The following is a 24,217-nucleotide window of genomic DNA, read 5'->3' as shown; positions in this document are numbered from 1 at the left end:
ACTCAATTTGGCAAGTTGGGTAAACAAATTGGACAAAAACTTAAAACTCCAGTCAACAAATGATATTTGTTAGCAGGATGATTATGCTTATTTCATTCAGTGAACACAAATTAATGAACTGATGCCCTTCAACAAGAAAAACTTTGTTTTTTGTTAAAAGAACATTTTGAAGTTGGATTTTTTACAGGGCTTGTGCTTCACAAAATGGCTACGACAGATGTCATAATTTTTGGCTGGAAAGGCATCATGGGAAATCACGTGGCTCTATAGTTACTTAAAAGTTTATGCTAGATTTACTTAATTTTGATGCAATTTTTATAGTAGTTAGCATTACTTATGTTTTTTCATTTTATTTTTGGATACATTTAAGTTCACCTGGTAACTTAAATTTTTTTGTTACACATACTAAATATGGTAAGTAGAGGTTGAAAAGTTATAAATACTAAGTTTTTTGTGTTTAATCCAATTACTTTCATAAGTTATGGTTGTTCAGCCAACGAATCGTTTTTTAGAGTGTTGTTTGTTTTCATTGGCTCAAGTTTTAAAATATAGATGTGTACTATTACCCTATTTTTTATTTGGATGAAGGAAAAAAAATAGTGAATGAAAACAATTATTTTTGTGCAGATGAGACTGTAAAACCTTAAGATTTTAAGTTGAATTGAACAAATTCAGAAATTGCAAGTTGTGTCAACTTAAGAAAAAATAATTTAAAACAGGAGCACCACGAAATACTTTACAGCAGTGGTTCTCAAACTTTTTCAGCGTGCGGCCCCCCTTGTATATGGTGAATTCCTTCGCGGCCCCCCAAATTTTTTTATAACAAATTTGTTCTAAAACGTAACATTTTAATAAGACAAAACATATTAAAGAATACAAAGTAGTGCTGTTGGTTAGTAGCCTTATTTTTTTTTTAGGTTTAATTACACAGAATTCATGATAAATTAATGTATTTTATGAAATGTCATAAAACTGGGGCCCCCCTGGCACCATCTCGCGGCCCCCCTGGGGGCCCCGGCCCCCAGTTTGAGAACCACTGCCTTACAGTGTACATGATCAGATCTAATATAAATAACACCAAATTTGCTGTTGTTGGCACACTTTGTGAATAAAAAACAATGCCTCCACTAAAAAGGAGACAGAGTTAAAGGGCAAATTTGGAGGCTCCTAAAGCAGTTCAACATTGCAAACATGGGTTCAAAGCTCCAGCAAGCCAGCGGGTAGCTAAATCATATGGGGGCGGTTTCCCAGACAGGGATTAGCATAAACCAGGACTAGGACTTAGTTTAATTATGAAATATAAATACTTTTAACAAACATGTCTCACTAAAAACATTACTTGTGTGCATTTTGAGGCAAAACAAAGGACACTGATGTATTTTAAGATATGTCAGTGAAAGTTGTTTTCAGATTTGGACAGCTCTTACATTTATTTTAGTCTAGGACTAGTCTAATCCTTGTCCGGGAAACCGCTCCATAGAATATTTAGCAGTTTGTCAAACTTGAATTCTTGTTTGTAAATTCCCTGCCTGGCCAAAGTCCTTTTACTGAAGTTGCATCACTCTGCCGCCATATTTGAAATACCTTCATGTCTTTTTAAGAACAAGACAAACAAGATCTGTCGCAAAGTCCCTTTCCCAGGGGATTCCGGTTGACAATTGGCTGCTTTTACTGGAAGGCAGGACTAAAGAGGCCATTCTGACCACTGCAGTCTCCTCCATTCATATCAATACCAATGACGCATGTTGTTAAAATGAAATATTTTTGTCCTAGCTCCCTAGGTCGTGAATCAGTATCGTGTATACAGGCTCGGGCACCGGTAAGAACAGTGGCTCGCTATACATTGGGACACTTTATTACTAATTTTCTGGTGTCGTGACTATTAAAACATGTGGTGTCCCCACCAGGGCCGTGCAGAGACAATTGGAGGGGCAGGTGCTCAAAGAATAAAAAGGGCACTTTGCTCGCTGACACGCAAGCACACAACTGAAACAAATAATAAAGTAATACAGAATAGAAAGATGATTTTAAGTCTAACGTTTTTCTTTATTTTCCTTGCAAATAGAGTGAGACAGAAAAATCTATATAGATTGAGTTTTATATCTATATATTTATGCATTTGGCAGCCACTTTTATCCAAAATGACTTACAGTCCATTTCATTTAGTGTTTGTGTGTGTCAACAGTATATGCAGTTTTGAAATTATATGATATTTTTGCATTGTGACATTAAGCTATTATTACGTTTACAGGCTTGTGTTTTTGTTGTCATATTTAAAATATAATTCTATTCTAATCCTGTTCGAAATTTGTATAAAAAGAGAGTAGCCTACATATTTTAGTTTTGAATCATGTTTGTGTTGTGTTTTGCACACTTTGATGCCTTGATGACAGGGCAATAAAATAATGACATTCATCTCTCCTTTCATTCATTTCATGAAGCCTCTAGTACTTTCTTTATTTTCAGGTAAACTAAAACTGGTTGCAAAGCTGGAGAGTTTTTGACTGAGTTAATAATTTAGCACGAGTATGGCTATATTACCCAACATCATCTCCCATTGTCTTTTATCAAAGGCGAGTCCAGGAATCGTAAATTTAATATGATACAAAAATTAAACGAGTTTTTTTACCGTATTCATCGGATCTTGCTCTTCCAACAAACTCCGCGTGACAGGTGGATGACATTAACAGCGCGAGAGCGATTTGAAATCAAACTCCTCCGTATGATTTCCCGAATATTTCTCGCGGTACTTTGATGTCATGTGCGTTTCGGTTCTTGCATTGCTGCGTGAAGTTGAGCACACCTAAAAACTCGAGACAGCTACCTGTATGAACTCCCGGCAGAGAACGTCCCTGCCTTTGCTTCATCCATTGTTTTTATATGGGAAGAATGTTTTATTTTCAGCGTGAGAAATGCAAGGTGTGGCGAGTAAACTGGCTGAAATGCGTGTGTCTCCCGCCGAATGCGTGAGACTTGAGAGCCCTGTTTGCATCTAACGTTCTAGAGATGTTAATACACACAGACAGCAATAAACAAAACCTGTGCATGCTCTCCTCACGTTGTTCTTGTAAAATAATAATAATATAACAAGCATATCGCTTCGGTTCAATGCCGGCTCGAGGGGGATCCTCCCTGTACTGCGCACCGTGTCGTCCACGTGTGGGCGCTGCTAGTGTGTGAACTAGTGATCGTCCCTTAAGAGATTGTCCAATGAAAGGTCAATACGTCATCATGTGACCAACTTTTTTTTGCGTCTAAATTATTTTTTATTAATTTTACTAATAGTTAGATTGGGCAGGCCTTCACAAAAGGGCATTTAATTACAAAAAAATGCCTTGACAAAAAGGGCACTTTGGTCATCCAGGGGTAAAGGGGCAGGTGCTTGGGCACCCACCGCCCCCCTCTCTGCACGTGCCTGGTCCCCACTGATTTTTATACTCTCTGACCTAATTTTTTAACAAGTATAATAAGAAAAAAACAAATTATCCTGTTTCATGTAGTACAGGCAAGATAAAAGTGCAGTAAGAAGACTAAGTTAAGATTAAATAGAACATTTATTTAGTATTTAAATTATGGGATTTAAAGGTTAATATGTACTTTTGAGAGTCCCCAACATGGTTTACATGCATGCAAGGTAAAAAAACACACTTGTTGTGGATTAACTTTATAGATAAATGCTGGAATGGTGTTTATACAGTCGTAATCTTTTGAGTATATTTAGAAATTTACTTATTGCCTTATCCGTTTAAGTTGGTTCAATTTGTTGGCTTAGGTTGACATTGCTCAGTAAATTGAGTTAGGTGAACTACATCACCCAAAAGTTGAGTAAACTCAAAAAAGCTGTGCAGCAAGCTGCCTTAAAAATGTTAGTTACGGTAACTTAAATCATGATTTTCAGCTGTATAAGACACTTTTACAGAAAATAAAATATTCTCATGGCTTACTTCTTCAGACTGACTTCGTACGTTATTCTTACTTTTTTATTATGTCCTTTTGAGATCATTAAAGTTTTACATAGCTTTTAAACTTTAGATAGCTTCCGTTACACAGAAATACTTATCTTGAGCAAATGCGAAAGTCTCTTTTCTGTTTCTTTTTTGCAAATGTCAATTCAAGGGCTCCGTAATGACATGTGTGATTTAAAGGTTTTAAATACTTATATCCCAACGTCTTTAAAGATCCATTGTCCTGTTAACAACTTCCTAGTACTGTAATAAAAATGTGTGTGATTAATATTCCAGAGTCAAGTTGAAATGCATTTACCTAATCTCCTTATACATGGAAATGAAACATACTGTCTTCTGCTTAGCGGTGAGGACCGAATGTTCTTATCAGTGGATTATCCTGAACATTCATTTCGTCTTGCATTGTGCTTCTTTTCTCCACTTTAATTACAGCAGGAGATGAGTCCAGCATTGACTTTTGCAGATGTGTGCTGTGAGAATAAATAACAAGCTGAATTTGTCCCGTTTCCATGGCCACGGGCAATTAATCAATTATTTTGCAATCTGCTGTGATAAATCGAGTTGAACCAGTAGCTGAGAAATCTGAGGGAGCTGCTGCACAAGTAACACATTTAATATAATTATTACTGTATAATATGCTGTTACAATACATTTCCTAGAAATATTGTATAACACCCTTATCACACCCATAATCGTGCTGTCGTAATATTTTGGTGCTCAACAGTTTATTGATATAAGCACACCCTAAACCACTAACGGTTTATAAATATGTTCATAAGGGTGCAGCAGGTAAACTTTGGTAACCAATGCAAAGGTGTGAAAGTGATCTGAAAGAAGTATGAAAGCAAGATTAGCTGATACAAAATACAACACCACCACCTCTCCATTAACTCTGATATCTGAATGCTCAGTTTAGAGTGAGCGTAAACTTTCAGACTGATTTAATTACAGCCATAAAACTTTGACATACCAAAACTCTTTCCACAAAGGCTATGTCACTTACATTAAACAGGTGGGACAACAGAATGTAACAGTGTTTAAGAGCAATTGTACACTGAAAATTAAGTCATATTAACCCACTGTATCTCAAAAAAAAAAAACTACTTTAAAGTAATCATGTTTCTGCTGTCTTAAAATTTTACTTACAATTTTTTTATATGGTTCAAATTCTTTAAGATGTCAGGCATATAAAAGCAAAAGTCTATTTCTATTTGCAACCATTCTAGTGGTAACTAGATTTTAATTATTTTACTCAAATACAGTGGTGGGCGGTGACTTCTTTTTGGAGGGCGCACAATGTGAAGCTTGTCACAACATGTATTTAGCCCATCATGTGTGTGGCTCGTCATGTCAAAATATGTGTTCGGTGCTTATGTGAACCATGTGCATCTTGCGTCTAAGGGATAAAAAAGACGTTTGCCAGACTTAATCTCATGTGTAATCAGAGTTTAGTGTTAAGTTAGTGTCTTGCGAGTAATTTGTGAATGTAAGTGTCTCTTTTGTCCCTTTAATGTGTGTGCAGCAGGCACATATCTTGACAAGACGCATGATGCACATGGTCCATATAACACAACGAACACATATTTTGAAATGATGAGCAACACACATGACACTGCGTACACATATTTATTTTGAATTCAACGCCTCCACTCAAATCTATGAGGTGCCCCTAGGGACTTTTTTCAGAATTACCATGCATATACATGTACTTTTCCTCTCACATACACATATGAAACCAAATTCATTCACATACTATAATGAAACGCTCACACACATACAAGTGAAATGCTTTTACAAACACAACTGAAACGCTCTCACACATACAACTGAAAATATTACATTCAAAAACACAACTGAAATGCTCACACACACACAACTGAGATGCTCTCATACATACAATTGAAAATATAACGCTCACACAAACACAACTGAAACGCTCTCACACACACAACTGAAACGCTCTCACACATACAACTGAAACGCTCTCACACATACAACTGAAACGCTCTCACACACACAACTGAACCGCTCTCACACATACAACTGAAATGCTTTCACACACACAACTGAAACGCTCTCACACACACAACTGAAAAGCTCTCACACACAAAACTGAAAAGCATTTCAGTATGTTGTGTGAAAGCATTTCAGTATGTTGTGTAAAAGCATTTCAGTATGTTGTGTAAAAGCATTTCAGTATGTTGTGTAAAAGCATTTCAGTATGTTGTGTAAAAGCATTTCAGTATGTTGTGTAAAAGCATTTCAGTATGTTGTGTAAAAGCATTTCAGTATGTTGTGTAAAAGCATTTCAGTATGTTGTGTATAAGCATTTCAGTATGTTGTATAAAAGCATTTCAGTATGTTGTGTACAAGCATTTCAGTTGAAACGGAAGCTGGTTGAAGTCTCCAGTCCAGTTGGTGGCAGTAGTGCACCTCAAGAGACCGAGTGTGGGCAAGAGAGAACGAGTGTGCGGGTAAAGGATCAAATAAACATACTGAACCATTTTAACTTGTACGGTAGCATTAAGTTGAGGTATCCTGCAGTTTTTAAATATGCCTAAAAACTTTTATTATCAATTATAAACTATTGTATGGAGTCAAGGAGTTGGGGGCGTATACAACTCGCCTGCGTGTGTTGCGTCATCAGCTTGAATCGCAGACGCAGAGTGAAGTGGAGCTGAATCAGACAAGAGACATGCGGCTGGATCAAAGTTACGGTATGTGTAAATTATTGTTTTCTTTTAATTCGCCAGTATTAAAATGGCGTTTAGTTAACTAAATGAACACGTTTACTCAAATTAAAGAAGTTAGAGACTAATCAACGCGGTGATTTTATTAGCAGTACACTTGCAGGCAGACAAGATAAGTAGAAATAATACTTCTGTACTTTTACTAGGATAAAGTCATGTTTTGATTAGCATTTGTATTACAAAATTATGGTTAAACTGTAGGACCATGGTAAATTCGTGGTTACTACGGTTTTTAAAATACCATAGTTAAACTGCTTTAGTGTTTTATGGGTCGTGGCACATCATTATGAGTTCTTTGTTATTGTCACATTAGTTTGTGTTTCTGAGTTTGTAACCGCATGTTCCTCACAGGCAGAGGACACACTTTGTATGGCTTGATGGTAAGTGTCTTAGTACTGTAGAAAAGATTGCTTATGCTAACTTGTGTAACCTTTTCATGAACATATAAAATATCTAATAATTCTGTTGTTGTGTGTGTTCCAGGTGTTGTGAACTGGAAGAAATAAAACATTCAAGGCTCCTCCGACAACAATTATCCTCTTTGAAAGTTTATTTGACTCCATTTTCATTGTTTTTATTTCATATATTATTTATAATTGTAAAGCAAATTCTGATAGGAAAGAATATGATTTACTAAGAATTTCAGATAACTTTATTATGAAAATCCTTCTTGGTTTACAAGAAAGAGAAATACCAATCTAATGCAATTGAAACATGTAAAGTTATGTTCTCATAATGATTAATGTTTGACATCAAGGTAACGATCACTTTAGCCTTCCACTAATATCAGTTTAAAAGGAAAGATTTGATATTGTTAATCATACATCAAGAATAAAACAGAAGACATACCTAGTGAAACGACTTTACAGTGCAGTGTGTCAGTGAGGTAGGTTGGCGGGTCACTGCAAATTGCCTGTATCCAGTGGTGGGACAGTGGCCCTCATTTATCATTCTTGCGTAGAAACGGGCGTAAATGTTGGCGTAAGATTATGCTTACACTCCTCTCACCGCCTGATTTATGAAACTGTGCGTACCGTTGATATTCAGGTGTACGCAATACCTGCCCTTCATAAATGTCGTGCTGAAATGATCGTCATTAGAATAACACGCCCATATAAATTCAAGTCTGCGCCTCCCCCACGCCCTCATTTTATGCCACTGCCACACGGAAGACGGCAAAAAGGAAAAACCGGGGAAGTGAAAAGAAACAAAAATTTTTTATTTGGGAGTTTAAAGAGCGGGATTAAAGACACATTAATAATTGGATGACAATTTGTAATATTCTTATTATTATTTTTATTATTAATATTGATATTTAGAAGAATAATTATGTATTATTATTATTATTTACTGTTGCCTACATCTAAATTATATGTCTGCTTAATGGTTCGGTTAAGTTTTTTTAAATAATATTTTAAAATGATGTAGTAACTTTTGTAGTGTGTTGTTTTGTATTTACATACAGTTGTTTGTTAGCTAAAATCCAGTTTGATACGGAGCTCCGGATATAATTCAAATTAACAATTTGTTTCCACGACATCCACATGTTTTACTAAGCTAATTCATAATTTGAAGTAATAATAATTGTAATTGTAATTACGAAATATTATAATAATTAATTCCAAGGAACAAACTGTTGAATATTGGGAACAAATTCTAAATTTATGGCCATACTTTAGACTAAATAAGAAAAAATATTGTCCATAATGTAGCATAAAAAATAATTCGTGGCCATAATTTTGTCCGCATGTCATCATGATCGGATTTACGGCTCCATTCAACACAAGCATTTTACTTTACCTCATATGTATTTATTTATCATCGAATGGTATGTAACTAGCTTACCTTTTATTGCATTACCATGTTTTAGCACATCCTTGTGCTTTCTTCCAATGTGCTGCTTCAGATTCCAGGAAGAATATTTGCTAACTCTTTACAGTCTCTCGCAGTCCCTTTCAATTTTGTCTTCCTGTTCAATCTTAACTTTGATTTTTACTTTACATTTATGTATAATGCTTGAATTCCATAACTTATTGCTAGACGTTTTTACAGATTCTCGAACTAGCAAATTATCAAAGGGCGTTCTGAGTTCAAAGAGCGGTGCTGAGGGAGCGGAATTTTCGCAAAGGCGCTTTGATGGTAATATTATCGCTCCGCTCCCACTAAGCTCCGTTCACATGCTCGCTCTGAAACCATGTAAAGCACACAGGCTCTCAACTGAAGGAATACATATGCATACAAATCAAATGCTTTGGTAAAGTCTCACAAATTAAACATTGAACATTGTTGCATAAAAATAAACACTGAAGTTACTATGTTTTTTACAGTGGGTCATTATATATCATATATTTTAGTTTGTCAGTGCGTTTTGTGGTGTTAGGAAGTGTTTGCGCATTTCTGCACTAACTCAAAATGTGCGTACACCACCTCTTGAGCTGGCGTAGGATTTGAGCGTGCAGTACGCCAACGTCTATATTGATAAATCTCAAAGTCACCGTGGTTTTGGGTGTACGCAAGGTGTACGCTGGAAATTTGGTGTACGCACTTTTGATAAATGAGGGCCAGTGTCCGGATGGGGAATAACCACTTTAACATTTCTGCTTCATTCATAGGGTGCCAAATAATACAAAATTACAGAAAATACAATCTGGCAGAATATCTTTACAGCATTAGAGATTAATCTTTACCAAATACAGACTCAGAGAAAATAATCTGGCAATAAAGGCAGACACAGACAAACATAGCCAAAATAAGAACGTTCATTGTGACAGTGGTGAGGTCAAAAGTCACACAATTTCTCATTCATTGTGGTAAATGTAAAGATCCTATAGTGAAACACTTTACAAAAAACGCTCAAAGTGGAGTTTCACAGCTTTTCAGAATCAGACCAAATAAAGATGTTCCTGGGGGAACAAAGACATCCATTAGCTGCTGCTAAATTTATTTCAATAATAAACTACAGCCCTGATCTGTACAGCACTTTTGTTTTACCTTTCACGTGTCTCTGTTTAAAATGTACATTTATTTACTTTGAATGTTTATATCTTAAATTCTGTTTTTTAAAATAAATATTCTCTGATTCAAATGTATTTAGTACTTCTTCACCTTATTGAAATTCCACCTTTGTGTTTGTTACTATTGCGTTTAATGTATATGCTTGGCAATATTGTGACTACAAACAATCATGCCAATAAAGTACATTTAAATTGAAAATAATACCAAACATGATATAACTATTTGTTGAGAAACAAAAGTTGTATTAGTAATATCAGAAGTGCTTTTCCAGGAGAGTTTGTCCCTAGTATGTATCCGGTTGTTAAGTCTGACAGCACAACTTCTGGGTCCAAACGCTCCCATCAGATACCTTAAATAAACAACATACAATAATAATTTACACTCACAGTGCAGTGTAAAACTACCGAAAAATCGCAATCCTAACCTTTATCTTCATACTGAAATCCCTGATGACCGGAAATAATTAATCGTCTATGAATTGTTAAAGTATTGTTGTCTGTGACGTTGTGAGCTTAGAGAATGTGTCTGCAAGTTTATAAAATATATCTTAAATGTGTGATATGAATAAATAGTGCTCATAAAGGGCTGTTTAAATAATAAACTCTATTGAATGAGTGGAGGCTCAAAATTCCTTACGTCATGACTTAACAACCGGATAAAGTACAGACTCTTCCCCAGGTAAGCTTTAATATGGAGCTTAATAAGATGCTGGAAAAGGAGAGAATATCCAGAAACTGAAGGATTTTTCTGAAAAACAGTGAAGAGTTTATTGGCTCTTTCTAATTTTCTCATTAGATCAAACATATAGAACATAAGAACAGTTCTTGATCATCTCAATAACATAACAAAAGGTTTTAAACTAAAGAACATTGTCCTTTGGTATAAACTTTTAAAGAGAATAATCTGTGTCATATAAGCCTTGGATGTTTAATTTCTTCCAGTTCACAACACCTGGAACACACACAACAACAGAATTATTAGATATTTTATATGTTCATGAAAAGGTTACACAAGTTAGCATAAGCAATCTTTTCTACAGTACTAAGACACTTACCATCAAGCCATACAAAGTGTGTCCTCTGCCTGTGAGGAACATGCGGTTACAAACTCAGAAACACAAACTAATGTGACAATAACAAAGGACTCATAATGATGTGCCACGACCCATAAAACACTAAAGCAGTTTAACTATGGTATTTTAAAAACCGTAGTAACCACGAATTTACCATGGCCCTACAGTTTAACCATAATTTTGTAATACAAATGCTAATCAAAACATGACTTTATCCTAGTAAAAGTACAGAAGTATTATTTCTACTTATCTTGTCTGCCTGCAAGTGTACTGCTAATAAAATCACCGCGTTGATTAGTCTCTAACTTCTTTAATTTGAGTAAACGTGTTCATTTAGTTAACTAAACGCCATTTTAATACTGGCGAATTAAAAGAAAACAATAATTTACACATACCGTAACTTTGAACCAGCCGCATGTCTCTTGTCTGATTCAGCTCCACCTCACTCTGCGTCTGCGATTCAAGCTGATGACGCAACACATGCAGGCGAGTTGTATACGCCCCCAATTCCTTGACTCCATACAATAGTTTATAATTGATAATAAAAGTTTTTAGGCATATTTAAAAACTGCAGGATACCTCAACTTAATGCTACCGTACAAGTTAAAATGGTTCAGTTTGTTTATTTGATCCTTTACCCGCACACTCGTTCTCTCTCGCCCACACTCGGTCTCTTGAGGTGCACTACTGCCACCAACTGGACTGGAGACTTCAACCAGCTTCCGTTTCAACTGAAATGCTTTCACAGAACATACTGAAATGCTTTTACACAACATACTGAAATGCTTTTACACAACATACTGAAATGCTTTTACACACCATACTGAAATGCTTTTACACAACATACTGAAATGCTTTTACACAACATACTGAAATGCTTTTACACAACATACTGAAATGCTTTTACACAACATACTGAAATGCTTTTACACAACATACTGAAATGCTTTTACACAACATACTGGAATGCTTTCACAGAACATACTGAAATGCTTTCACAGAACATACTGAAATGCTTTTACACAACATACTGAAATGCTTTTACACAACATACTGAAATGCTTTTACACAACATACTGAAATGCTTTTACACAACATACTGAAATGTTTTTACACAACATACTGAAATGCTTTTCAGTTGTGTGTGTGAGAGCTTTTCAGTTGTGTGTGTGAGAGCGTTTCAGTTGTGTGTGTGAAAGCATTTCAGTTGTATGTGTGAGAGTGTTTCAGTTGTGTGTGTGAGAGCGTTTCAGTTGTATGTGTGAGAGCGTTTCAGTTGTGTGTGTGTGTGAGCGTTATATTTTCAATTGTATGTATGAGAGCATCTCAGTTGTGTGTGTGTGAGCATTTCAGTTGTGTTTTTGAATGTAATATTTTCAGTTGTATGTGTGAGAGCGTTTCAGTTGTGTGTGTGAGAGCGTTTCAGTTGTATGTGTGAGAGCGTTTCAGTTGTGTGTGTGTGAGAGCGTTTCAGTTGTGTGTGTGAGAGCGTTTCAGTTGTATGTGTGAGAGCGTTTCAGTTGTGTGTGTGAGAGCGTTTCAGTTCTGTGTGTGAGAGCGTTTCAGTTGTGTGTGTGTGAGCGTTATATTTTCAATTGTATGTATGAGAGCATCTCAGTTGTGTGTGTGAGAGCGTTTCAGTTGTGTGTGTGTGTGCATTATATTTTCAATTGTATGTATGAGAGCATCTCAGTTGTGTGTGTGTGAGCATTTCAGTTGTGTTTTTGAATGTAATATTTTCAGTTGTATGTGTGAGAGCATTTCAGTTGTGTTTGTAAAAGCATTTCACCTGTATGTGTGTGAGCATTTCATTATAGTATGTGAATGAATTCGGTTTCATATGTGTATGTGAGAGGAAAAGTACATGTATATGCATGGTAATTCTGAAAAAAGTCCCTAGGGGCACCTCATACAAATCAGCTGTGAATCAAGAACAGTTTTTAACCAAACTTAAAAGATACTGTAGATTTAACAGAATAACTCAATGTAATCGGGTTGAGATAATATTCATTTTATTGTTAAAAGACAAAAAAAAAACTTTTTAAATTTTGCCTTTAAATTGAAGGAAATATGTTTATTTTCTAACAGAAAGTTTGTCAACACCATGTGTTACTTTAAAAAAAAAAAAATTAGTTATAGTTACTGGTTACTTCTCACAAATAGCAACTGACTTAGTGTCAGGATTTGCACAGATGAACCCAATAGCGGACGATGAAGGGGTTAACAAAAGATTTTAATAATAAACAAGACAAACAAAAGCCCACGAGGGGGCATACAGCATAGACTGACACAAAACACTGGACTAGACCTGACAATAAAACTCTTGAGTTGACAATTACAAAATATCACACCGACAATACAAAATGAACCTGCACAGAAACAAGGACAAGAGAACATTATATAAGAGAAACTAAACAAGATAATGAGGAGGGAACAGGTGATGGGAATAAGTAATAATTAACAATAAGCAGGAGGACGAGGGGGCGGGGACAAATGACAAGACACCGGAGGCACATGCCACAGTAAACAAGGCATGAGCCTCCACATAAGGCCTGGGACTGCCAGAACCCTGCCACCAAAATACAAATACAACACAAGACTTCAAGGCAGAGTTCTAACACTTAGTAACTGAGACTAAATAATCATAAAATAAAACAACACTTCTAAAATTCAGTGTGCCCACCTGACACTTATTATACAGTGTGTTCACAGTTTCTCTAACATACGGTTGTGATTAGTATTCCAGTAAGAGACTGTTCTCCTCAGTATTCTGTTCCTGTTGCTGATCTATTCAGGGCTGTTGACAGTGTGATCTGATATATTATTCACCTCAGGTAAACTCCCGACAAATCTGAAAGTGTGTGACTGAGTGTGACTCAATAAACCTAATGCTTATTTTATCAGCTATAAAAAAACTTGCTTACTACATGCTTTAAACCAGGGGTTCTCAAAGTCCAGACTCCGGTCCGGATCCGGACCGGATGGGAACATTTGATCCGGACCCGCGTCCACTTCATATTACAAGTGCATTCATTTCTATGTGATTGATTAAATGTGTGCATTTGCTACTTAAAAAATGCATATTAAGCTTGTAAACCATTCGTTTAGTTTTTTTTTCTTTTTAGATTTAACAGTATTCCTGGTCCGAAAATAAAACGAGTTATTAAAAAATTTCTTGTGTGACGCTGTAGCCATCACACCCAGATATTATGCACAGCTACTTCATGTACTACGGCTTTTGATCAGTAAGTCCTTATCGATCTGAAATCCCTGTTGGTTTGAGTCGTTTATAACATGCATTTGAAAAAGCAACACTCGTCAAACACAATCTTTATACATATTCATTATTATCATGAAAATACCTGAAAAGGTTTGAAGAACAGCAATATAAATATATCCTTAAAACATTTCCGCGCGTGTGTCTGGTTCTTCATCTGCAGCGCATATTGAGTTTCTGCAGGAGAGCACCCCCTAGCGTTTGGGTGTCACGGTATTTCATTGAGAAGCATAGCAAGCATCATCAGCCAATTTATAGGTGCACCCCTAATTTTGGTCAGTGTCTCCGCCAACCAACCACACTTTTTTGCCATGGTTAATGCATCTGATGGAAAACAAACTTTGCCATTTCTCTAATTAAGTTGCTCTGTATTTTGCACCTTGTTACCTGTGGCATATTTCTTGTGTTTATGTTTTAAAAATGTTTTTACTTTAAATGCAAAATACACTTGTTATGTTTTTCCAAAACTATTTGTGTTGATTTGTTATATAAACAAGTGATTTACATAAAGTTATTCCCATGCTTAACAATTTTGGTAATAACCAGCTTTTCCGGACCTATGAAAATGAGTACGTTTACATGTGTCACACCCAGGGGCTGGCTACTAATAGGCTAAGCCACGCCCCTTCTCAACTTCCACCTCGAGGAGGTCCCCAAAACCAACCCAATGACCAGACAACAACGGGAGCAAGTAAAGTTTAAAACAATCTTTATTTGTTTAAATATTTTAAAGAATAGGGAAATGGGGAAAGGGCAAATAAAACTAAGGATCTCTGGCTTCTTCCTCCAGGGGGACTTCTGCTACGGGCAGGCAGGGGCAAAGGAGCAATGGGGATGCAGACCACTATAAGCCGGGGGAAGGGAACGTCAGGCTCCGGCCTGGTCCCTGCTATCCGTGGCGCCCTCCTTCTTCCTTCCTGGAGGCAGAATGCAAAGCAGTATGACTTGTCGAATGGATAGTTCTCTGTCTGTGTACCTTTGTCTCCGTCGCAGGGGGTCCTCGCCCCACGTGCTCTCACGTTTCCTTGTCGTAACGTTCCTCTCTTTCTCTCCACAGGCAGCAGCTGGGACACAAGACACAGTTAGTTGCCTAGGTTTTACTCTCACCTCTTCGCTGAACACAGCCTACGGTAAGTATAAGGTTCCACACAGCTCGTTTTCTCTGGTGTTCACTCGCTTTCTCTATCTCTCCACAGGCAGCAGCTGGGACACAAGACACTGTTAATTTCCTTGGTTTACTCTCACCTCTTCGCTGAACACAGCCTACGGTAAGTATAAGGTTCCACACAGCTCGTGTTCCTCTGGTGTTCACTCCCTTTCTCTCTCTCTCCGCAGGCAGCAGCTGGGACACAAGACACAGTTAATTTCCTTGGTTTACTCTCACCTCGTCGCTGTACACAGCCTACGGTAAGTATAAGGTTCCACACAGCTCGTTTCCTCTGGTGTTCACTCGCTTTCTCTCTCTCTCCGCAGGCAGCAGCTGGGACACAAGACACAGTTAATTTCCTTGGTTTACTCTCACCTCTTCGCTGAACACAGCCTACGGTAAGTATGAGGTTCCACACAGCTCGTTTTCCCCTGGTGGCTCGTCCTCCGTTTCTGTAAATGGCAGACTTGGGGGGGGGTGTTTAAACTTGAATACAGTGGGAACAGCGGACTTACGGCATTTGGTCTCCTCTTACTGAGTCTGGTGGGGTGTGCAGTTTCCACGTAGCGTCGGGGGCGGACCCTCACGACGGGGGCGTTGGTCACAGAGGGGCGTAACGTCGCACCAAGGCCGAGCGCTGCCCTCTCCTGTTACCGTCAGGCAATCTCACACCGGACAGGGGCACCCTTTTGTAGGGACCTCGGGACAGCGGGATTCCTACACCACACTCTCTGCAACGGTAGGTAATACACAGGTCAAAGTATCCACAATCAACAGTTCCTAGTAGTACTCACACATCCGCTAGTCTCCAGCTCTTCACCACCGCTCTTCCACAAGCCCCGAATGTCTGCACAGAGGCTCGAGTCGGGACACTACTCCGTCACTTTGAACCAGAAGCACACTCCAACATACAGTATATTAAGTTCCACTAAGACCGACTGCCTCTTCGTCCTCCCGGACAAGATGTACGAAGGCGGGGGTTTGTCTGACGAGACACACACACAGCAATACACAGCAAAATGCACAGCAAAATGCACAGCACCACGATAAAGTGAAAGTTCTCACAGCACAAAGACTCACCCACCACACTGAAGTGCACACAAAGGACGCCCGTCTTCGTTCACTTTGCCCAGGTCCGATGAGCGATGGATGTTGCGGTCTCGTGGTGGTTTCGTCACTGTGGCTGGCTTCAATACGAAACTCTCTCTCCAGCTCACCCACCACACTGTGTTTAGGGGTATGGCCGCTCTCCTTCTCACGGAGGTGTCCACTAAAAAGGCAAGTTAATATACACAGCGTGTATGCAACAATACTGTTACTCACAAAGCCTGAGGGTTGTGTCTCTTACTGCCCTGTTCCTTTGGTCCACACAGCAGGCAACTTCAACTCACAATACCCCGTTTCCTTTCCTCTTGATGTGTCGTTATATCAGTAACTTCCGTTTGTTGGGAACTTGCGGGAACTTGCAAAAACTGTATGCAGTTTCTGCAGCTTTTTTTATGATGTTCACATCTCATAATCATGTCACTTCATCACGTTCCCATGGCACAGGGGACATGGCTGCGCTTGTGTGAAGTAAATGCAACATTTTTAAATTTTCTGCTAAAATATATGTGAATTTTTGCTACGAAAATGCAAGTATTGTGAAATCATGCAAGCCCCGCATGTTTTGCCCGCGAAAATCTGCAATTTATGTGGCGAAAGTGCGGCGTATTTGAAAAAATGTGGCTCGCATAAATATGCGGACTTAAGGGCTCGTTATAGTTGTGTGTAGGTCCTATGGCGTAGCTGCGACGGCATAGGTTCCGCATCGGTTTTCATTTATACTTTTGCGTCGTCGTCTGCTTTGACATGCAAACACACGCGCAGACTGCTGATAGGCAGTATCCACGCGTGTAACCACAGTAGCGGCCTTGTTTTATCCAAAGTCATTTGATGGTGTTGAGGGAACAACATTGCATTAGTGAGAAGGTTATTTGTAAATGGCATCCAATAAAAGACCCTGATGAAAACTGAAAGACCGTTAAAGATCTTTACCTAACATTTAGATGAATTGTACAAAGGTAAATGTTGTCCATTTTTAGGTCTAGTGTACAGAACACAACCTCCTCATAAACAATGATCTAATTGTTTGGGCTGCTTTGTTGATCTCTGAAGTCATTTAATGGAATTAAAGCTTACCACCACCTAATATTCATTTCAGATATAGAGAGTCTGCAATAATCATGTCATTGGTTTAAAGCATGGGTTCTCAAAGTTTACATTCAAAGGTCCAAATCTGAATTCTCATCAGTGAGTGCGTTTACATGCACAGTCATACGCCGATTATGCTTAATAAACTGATAACACGTGGGGTCATTTAAACGCGTAAATCGGTTTTCTTTAATCGGGGAAAAGCAAAAACCGATCGGCACAGGTAGTTTTTTGCTTATTACGCCGATTTTGCGTGGCATGTAAACACCTTAACCAGCTTTCTCACGGTTTTGTCCATGTGCGCATGTCTCCGCGTATGAAAGATAAACGTCACACGCGGAAGTAAGCGCAAAGTAACGCATAAAAGTCTCCGCTCGACTAAAGCAGTTGGCAGAGAAACTGTTAAAATAGCAGCTCACGTTACATTTACAGGTTCTGCAGACACAAGAAGAGATACAACAGTACAGCTTAAGACAGACATGCCGTTGACTTTTTGAACGACTATTGTGTACTATAGGTGGTGACGTCACTGCCTGCGAGAAAACTGATAATTCTGCAAGTCCCATGTAAACGCAGTTGTCTGCATAGCCGGCTTATTGATTTGCATGTTAACGCATGAAAACAGTTTTCTGTAATAAGCAGATTTTTGATAGTTATCCGCTTATGCTGTGCATGTGTCACAAGGTGACGATCTTTTAGGGGCGGAACCAAAAGTGAGGAAGTTTGGTTCCGCCCGGAAGTGTTTCACCCGGACCGGAAACGAAGAACACCGGAACTTCCGGTAGCGCCGCGAGGAGGAAAATCGGCGAATTGAATGCAGCTGGGCCTAGTTAACAGCAGCGGTCGATGATTGGAGGATACGCTAAACAAGATGGTATTTAAGATCAGCTTAAATCACAGTTTGGTGTGCTTGTTGTGGGCTACCTGTACTTGTGGTACGAACTGACTGTTGTGCTGTGTGTTTACTCGACGCGCTACTGGTGGCGGTCCAAACTCTCTTCCTCAGGTTGAGATCGTCCGTTTGGAGGAACATTGGAAACCTTAAAGGTTGAGGAACAAACGGCACACCAGTCAGTTCGTACCACAAGTACACGTAGCCCACAACAAGCACACCAAACTGTGATTTAAGCTGATCTTAAATACCATCTTGTTTGGCGTATCCTCCAATCATCGACCGCTGTTGTTAACTAGGCCCAGCTGCACTCAATTCGCCGATTTTCCTCCTCGCGGCGCTACCGGAAGTTCCGGTGTTCTTCGTTTCCGGTCCGGGTGAAACACTTCCGGGCGGAACCAAACTTCCTCACTTTTGGTTCCGCCCCTAAAAGATCGTCACCTTGTGACACATGCACAGCATAAGCGGATAACTATCAAAAATCTGCTTATTACAGAAAACTGTTTTCATGCGTTAACATGCAAATCAATAAGCCGGCTATGCAGACAACTGCGTTTACATGGGACTTGCAGAATTATCAGTTTTCTCGCAGGCAGTGACGTCACCACCTATAGTACACAATAGTCGTTCAAAAAGTCAACGGCATGTCTGTCTTAAGCTGTACTGTTGTATCTCTTCTTGTGTCTGCAGAACCTGTAAATGTAACGTGAGCTGCTATTTTAACAGTTTCTCTGCCAACTGCTTTAGTCGAGCGGAGACTTTTATGTGTTACTTTGCGCTTACTGCCGCATGTGACGTTTATCTTTCATATGCGGAGACAGGCGCACATGGACAAAACCGTGAGAAAGCCGGTTAAGGTGTTTACGTGCCATGCGCAATCGGCGTAATGAGCAAAAAACTACCTGTGCCGATCGGTTTTTGCTTTTCCCCGATTAAAGAAAACCGATTTACGCGTTTAAATGACCCCACGTGTTATCAGTTTATTAAGCATAATCGGCGTATGACTGTGCATGTAAACGCACTCACTGATGAGAATTCAGATTTGGACCTTTGAATGTAAACTTTGAGAACCCATGCTTTAAACCAATGACATGATTATTGCAGCCTCTCTATATCTGAAATGAATATTAGGTGGTGGTAAGCTTTAATTCCATTAAATGACTTCAATTTTTTATATTAAAAAGACAAAATCACATTAAGTAGAGAACAACAAAGCAGCCCAAACAATTAGATCATTCTTTATGAGGTGGTGTTCTGTACACGAGACCTAAAAATGGACAACATTTACCTTTGGACAATTCATTTAAATGTTAGGTAAAGATCTTTAACGGTCTTTCAGTTTTCATCAGGGTCTTTTATTGGATGCCATTTACAAATAACCTTCTCACTAATGCAATGTTGTTCCCTCAACACCATCAAATGACTTTGGATAAAACAAGGCCACGTTCGGAGAAAAGGGACACATCTAAGTGCATACGTGAGAAACTCACCTTCTTTACTCTTTAAATTAGATACAAATGCTTTTCTCTGTGGTGGCTCAACCTAGAAAGCTATCAAATCCTGAGTATGTGCGAAGGCCTACATCAAGGAACATCAGGGATATGTGATGAAAGGTGTCTGTTCGCAAATGTCTGTTTTGTGTTATTTTGGACTGATATTAAGGGGTCCTTCATTATGATTTCACTTTTTAACTTCAGTAACTTAGTGTGAATGCAAAGGGAGATATCCCTTGCATTGGCCCGTAGCTCGCCTTTGACGCGAACAAGTGCAAGATATTCTGTCCACAACTCGAGGCAGTTTATGTGCCAGTGCTGTTGAGGCTCCATCTAAACCCCTGAAACTGAACGCCCATTGTAGGTGGCACCCCATCATATCGTAGAGGCATCTGTGAAAACCACAGCATGCCTGGAGAAAGAGAGGGTCTGACCACTGGAAAAAGGTACGAAGGCAGGCCGATGTGATTTGCACCAGGTGCATGCCTCTGCGCCATGCCCATCTTGTTGAAGCCAATGTTGAAGCGGTCTCATATGGAGAAGCCCGAGCGGTGTTACACCTGCCACAGCTGCCATATGCCCCAGGAGCCTCTGAAATAACTTCAGTGGGACCGCTGTCTTGCGTTCTAATGAACTCAAGCAATTGAGCACTGACAGTACACGTTCTTTTGAGAGGCACACCGTAAGTTCGACCGAATCCAATATCATACAGAGAAAAGAAGTCCTTTGCATGTGGCAAAGTTTGCTCTTGTCCCAGTTGACCCGAAGACCCAAAATGTCCCTGTGTTCTCAAAGCTGCTCCTGAGACTGTGCTACTATGAGCTAGTCGTTGATATAGGCAAGGATGTGAATGCTGTGTTCCCTCAGGGGAACGAGAGCACCCTCCGCAAACTTTGTGAAGACACGGGGGACAGCCTGAAGGGCAGAACTTTTTACTGATATACTTATCCCTCGAACACAAAGCAGAGAAATGGCCTGTGTCAGGGAAGAATCAAGACATGAAAGTATGCGTTCTTAAGATCGATTTCTGCAAATCAATCTTGGGGAGGGACGCATTGAAAAATGCATTTCTCCGTCAACAGCTTGTGAAGCGCATGATGCAAAGAGCATAGATCCAGCAACCGGCCGCTCCACTGTCCGGACAGCGTGTACCACTTTGCGGCCCCACCGTTGAGAGTAGTGAGAGGGAAAGGCTTACAAGGCTTGTTGTGGGCGGAGAAACTAGCAACACCTTGTAAGCTCTTTGTGCACCTCAGGGACAAAAGCCACCAGGGCGGCACAAGATGGCCAATTATCCAGGTGGTACGGTTTAGGTGGTGGAGTCCAATCCAAGCCGACCATGTCCACCACACGAGCGAGCATGGCAGTTATCTCTGGATCCGACAAGGGTTGCGCTACCTGCCCGGACCAAGCTGCAAGAGAGACTGCCCCCTTCGATGTTGTGACAGACATGCAGTCCTCCTTGGGAGGGCCAAAGGATAGCTGCGGTACACTCGGTTTGCTACCTCCCTTCGACGTCTCAGCTGGCTGTGGACCTGAGGAGTGAGAGGCCCCGGAGGGTTGGTTCCCTATGGGGGATGCCCTCACTGTTACCCATGGTTACCACACGAGACAGTGGGGCGGGGACAGCGGAACAATATAATACACAAATACACAAATGAGAAGCGTTTCAGTTGTGAAAAGGCAAAGAGACAAAGGTGAAAGACAAACACAGTCACACATCCTCTCTTCCCTGCACAGAGATTTCTCTAACCTTACATCATTGACCCCATCAGATCTGTCCATTTCAGCCTAAGGTTTGTATGGAACGTGTTATAAAATTGGCACTTCCTGTCTACACACTAAACATTTCTGCGTACACCATGGACCACGTCCTCCTGGGGGTGACCTTGGCTGATCAGCCACACATACAAAAATGTAAAAGACACACAGAATGTAAAGGGGAGGGGTTAGGTACGCAAGGGCATGCACTCATAGACACTTCAATAATGCAGCAAGCCAGACAATAAAGTTGACAATCAAAGGTCTTTATTCAACAAGCTTTCCTGAATAATTTACATGCTGCTCTGATTAGACTCAGGCCAACAGTGAGACAGAGAGAGAGAGAGAGGGAGAGAGAGAGAGAGAGAGCAAAAAGGGGAGTGTCAAGACAGAGATTGTTTACCCATTTGACGTCATGCAGACATCACAAAGTGGAATGAAAGAAATAAAGAATGAAGTGGAGAAGAAAATAACTTTCACCGTTATATCACACTGTCTTTGAAAGCATACACTATTGTTGGTGGCCTTGCTAGGCCATTAACTGAATGTATTGATTAATGGATACAATGGCAACATATTGAAGAGCATATTAAAGAGAAGAAAGATGAGAGGAATGTAGCAGGCAGATATATTCAGTGATTTATGTCTGATTTAAATGTAAGAGTCATCAGCATAGGATGTGTGATTCAGTTTGGGTTTCAGGACCCAAATGCAGATGGATCATATTCAAAAATGTTACTTGCATTTTAGCACATTAGTGCAGTAGCTGTGTAGAAAGCAGGATATAACCTGGTGTGAGGGTCCTGATCACCCTGTCTGTGTTTATTTTGCAATAACATACAGGTACACTGTAAGAAAAAAAGTCAAAAATGGCCCCCGAGCTGTCACTGGGGTGGTATCTCTTCAAAAAGTACACATTTTTACCTAAAGAGTTCATATTAGTCCTCAAAGGTACATAGTGGTACCAAATGTATACAGGGTCATTCCACCATATCAGTGCCAAGCATGTTGTAACTCAACAAAATTGAAGTTGATATTTTTATTTTTTTAACACTAAATTTAATAACACACGTTTAACTTTTCAAAATGATTGTTGGTCAATCTCTTATTGGTTACTAGTTTATTTTTAACATGGTTTCTTAATGGAGGATGGAGGCATTTTGATAACAGGACTGAAAGTTACAGGACTGAGTTTTAGCATAGATTTAGCAAATACATGAAATAGCTGCAATAAATGTGTGCTAATATTATAAAGACACTTAGCAGATTCTAGTGATTTACCAAAATGTTTTATTTTAAAATAATTTGATTATCAAAGAAATAATATAGACTACGCCATTGACCAACAAAAACGCAATATGTTTTTTGTTATTTAAAGAGCGCATTAATAATACGCGCCTATAAACAGGAGGACAATGCGGGTTTGCTTATCACATACATGAATGCGCAGCAGCACAAAAACACTTTTAAATATGAAAGATTAAAGGATTGAATGTAAAATATTGTTAAATAGTCTCTTGGACATAAACACTATGAGATGTTAGAAGGCAATGATACTGTGATGATGATACTGTACCTGTGGATACAGTGAGATGAGAAACATTTTAAGTAATGCTTTGTTAAAATCCCATGGCGCTGTTCTAGTGCTAAAATGCTTCGGCTCTCCGCACGTTTGTAAATTCTTTATCTCTTGTTTGTATTTTTAGAGTACAAACCGTTTCTTGCATATTTGCAAATTATTTGATGAGATTACAATGATTATGTAGGATATAAATACATTTACAGCGATTAAAATCCTGCTGTTTTTACTTTTATGACTGAAAGAAAACGTCTTTTAAAGGTTTTAATCCCAAAAAAATTTTTAACATTATTCTTAAACTGGGGGTCTTCATCCTCCGCTTAGTTTTTCAGTTTACAAAATCGGTCATCTAAATAGGGATTAGACATAGCGCCAGCGCAACTGGCTTTTAAAAGGATGAGATATAAGATTCTCATTGGTTTATTGCACGTTACGCCCAAACACACCCATTACTCATTGGGAACAACTCTTTTCGACCGTGTGCCCGGCGCACAAACCATTTTTCCCGTCGTTAAATTAGCAAAAGTTGCATCGGACACGCCCATTTAGACCGCCCTTTTGATCTTCATATGACCTTCAGAACATCCAGATGATGCCATTTCCTCTTGAAAATGTGACTTGCGGTATATTCCTAAATTTTCATGTGGGGAACATGTTGGGTAACAGGACTGAGTGAAATCCTGGGGACATGACTAAAATGTGCATTTTATCTCAAATATTATGACTTTTTCAATGGTAAAAATATTTAAAGCAAAGATGTGATATGGACCCCTACAAAAGTGCAAAAAATAAAAATATCTAAAGAATTGTTTGCTTTATATTTAAATGTTCACACTTGTAGTTTGGTTCTATTGGTTCTTTTAATCAAGAAAGAAAGAAATAGTCACTGGTCCGGTTAGCATTCACACTGGCATTTTTAACAGCAAACCAAAGCTAAACGCATAAGGAAAAAGGTGACCTGATTGGTCGGCTTTTATGACGCATTTTGTGACAGATTTTGCAGACCATGCATAATAATGGTGTGTGTTGAGCTAAAGGCGCTCACTAGATAAATCAGATCATTCTAGTGCCCC

General features: G+C 39.1%; 1 long non-coding RNA gene across 1 annotated transcript; it reads left to right on the top strand.

Moving 5' to 3' along the window:
• The first annotated feature begins 6,349 nt into the window (after window positions 1-6,349).
• LOC141369378 (uncharacterized) lies at window positions 6,350-7,648 on the top strand. Its single transcript, XR_012373046.1, has 3 exons — window positions 6,350-6,682; window positions 7,067-7,095; window positions 7,199-7,648. It is a non-coding gene; the product is annotated as an uncharacterized lncRNA (long non-coding RNA).
• Window positions 7,649-24,217: the final 16,569 nt, after the last annotated feature.

The sequence above is a fragment of the Misgurnus anguillicaudatus genome, chromosome 13 (genome assembly GCF_027580225.2).
Source record: "Misgurnus anguillicaudatus chromosome 13, ASM2758022v2, whole genome shotgun sequence".
Lineage (NCBI taxonomy): Eukaryota > Metazoa > Chordata > Actinopteri > Cypriniformes > Cobitidae > Misgurnus > Misgurnus anguillicaudatus.
Note: the sequence above shows the minus strand (reverse complement) of the source record. Positions and strands in the feature narration are given on the sequence as shown.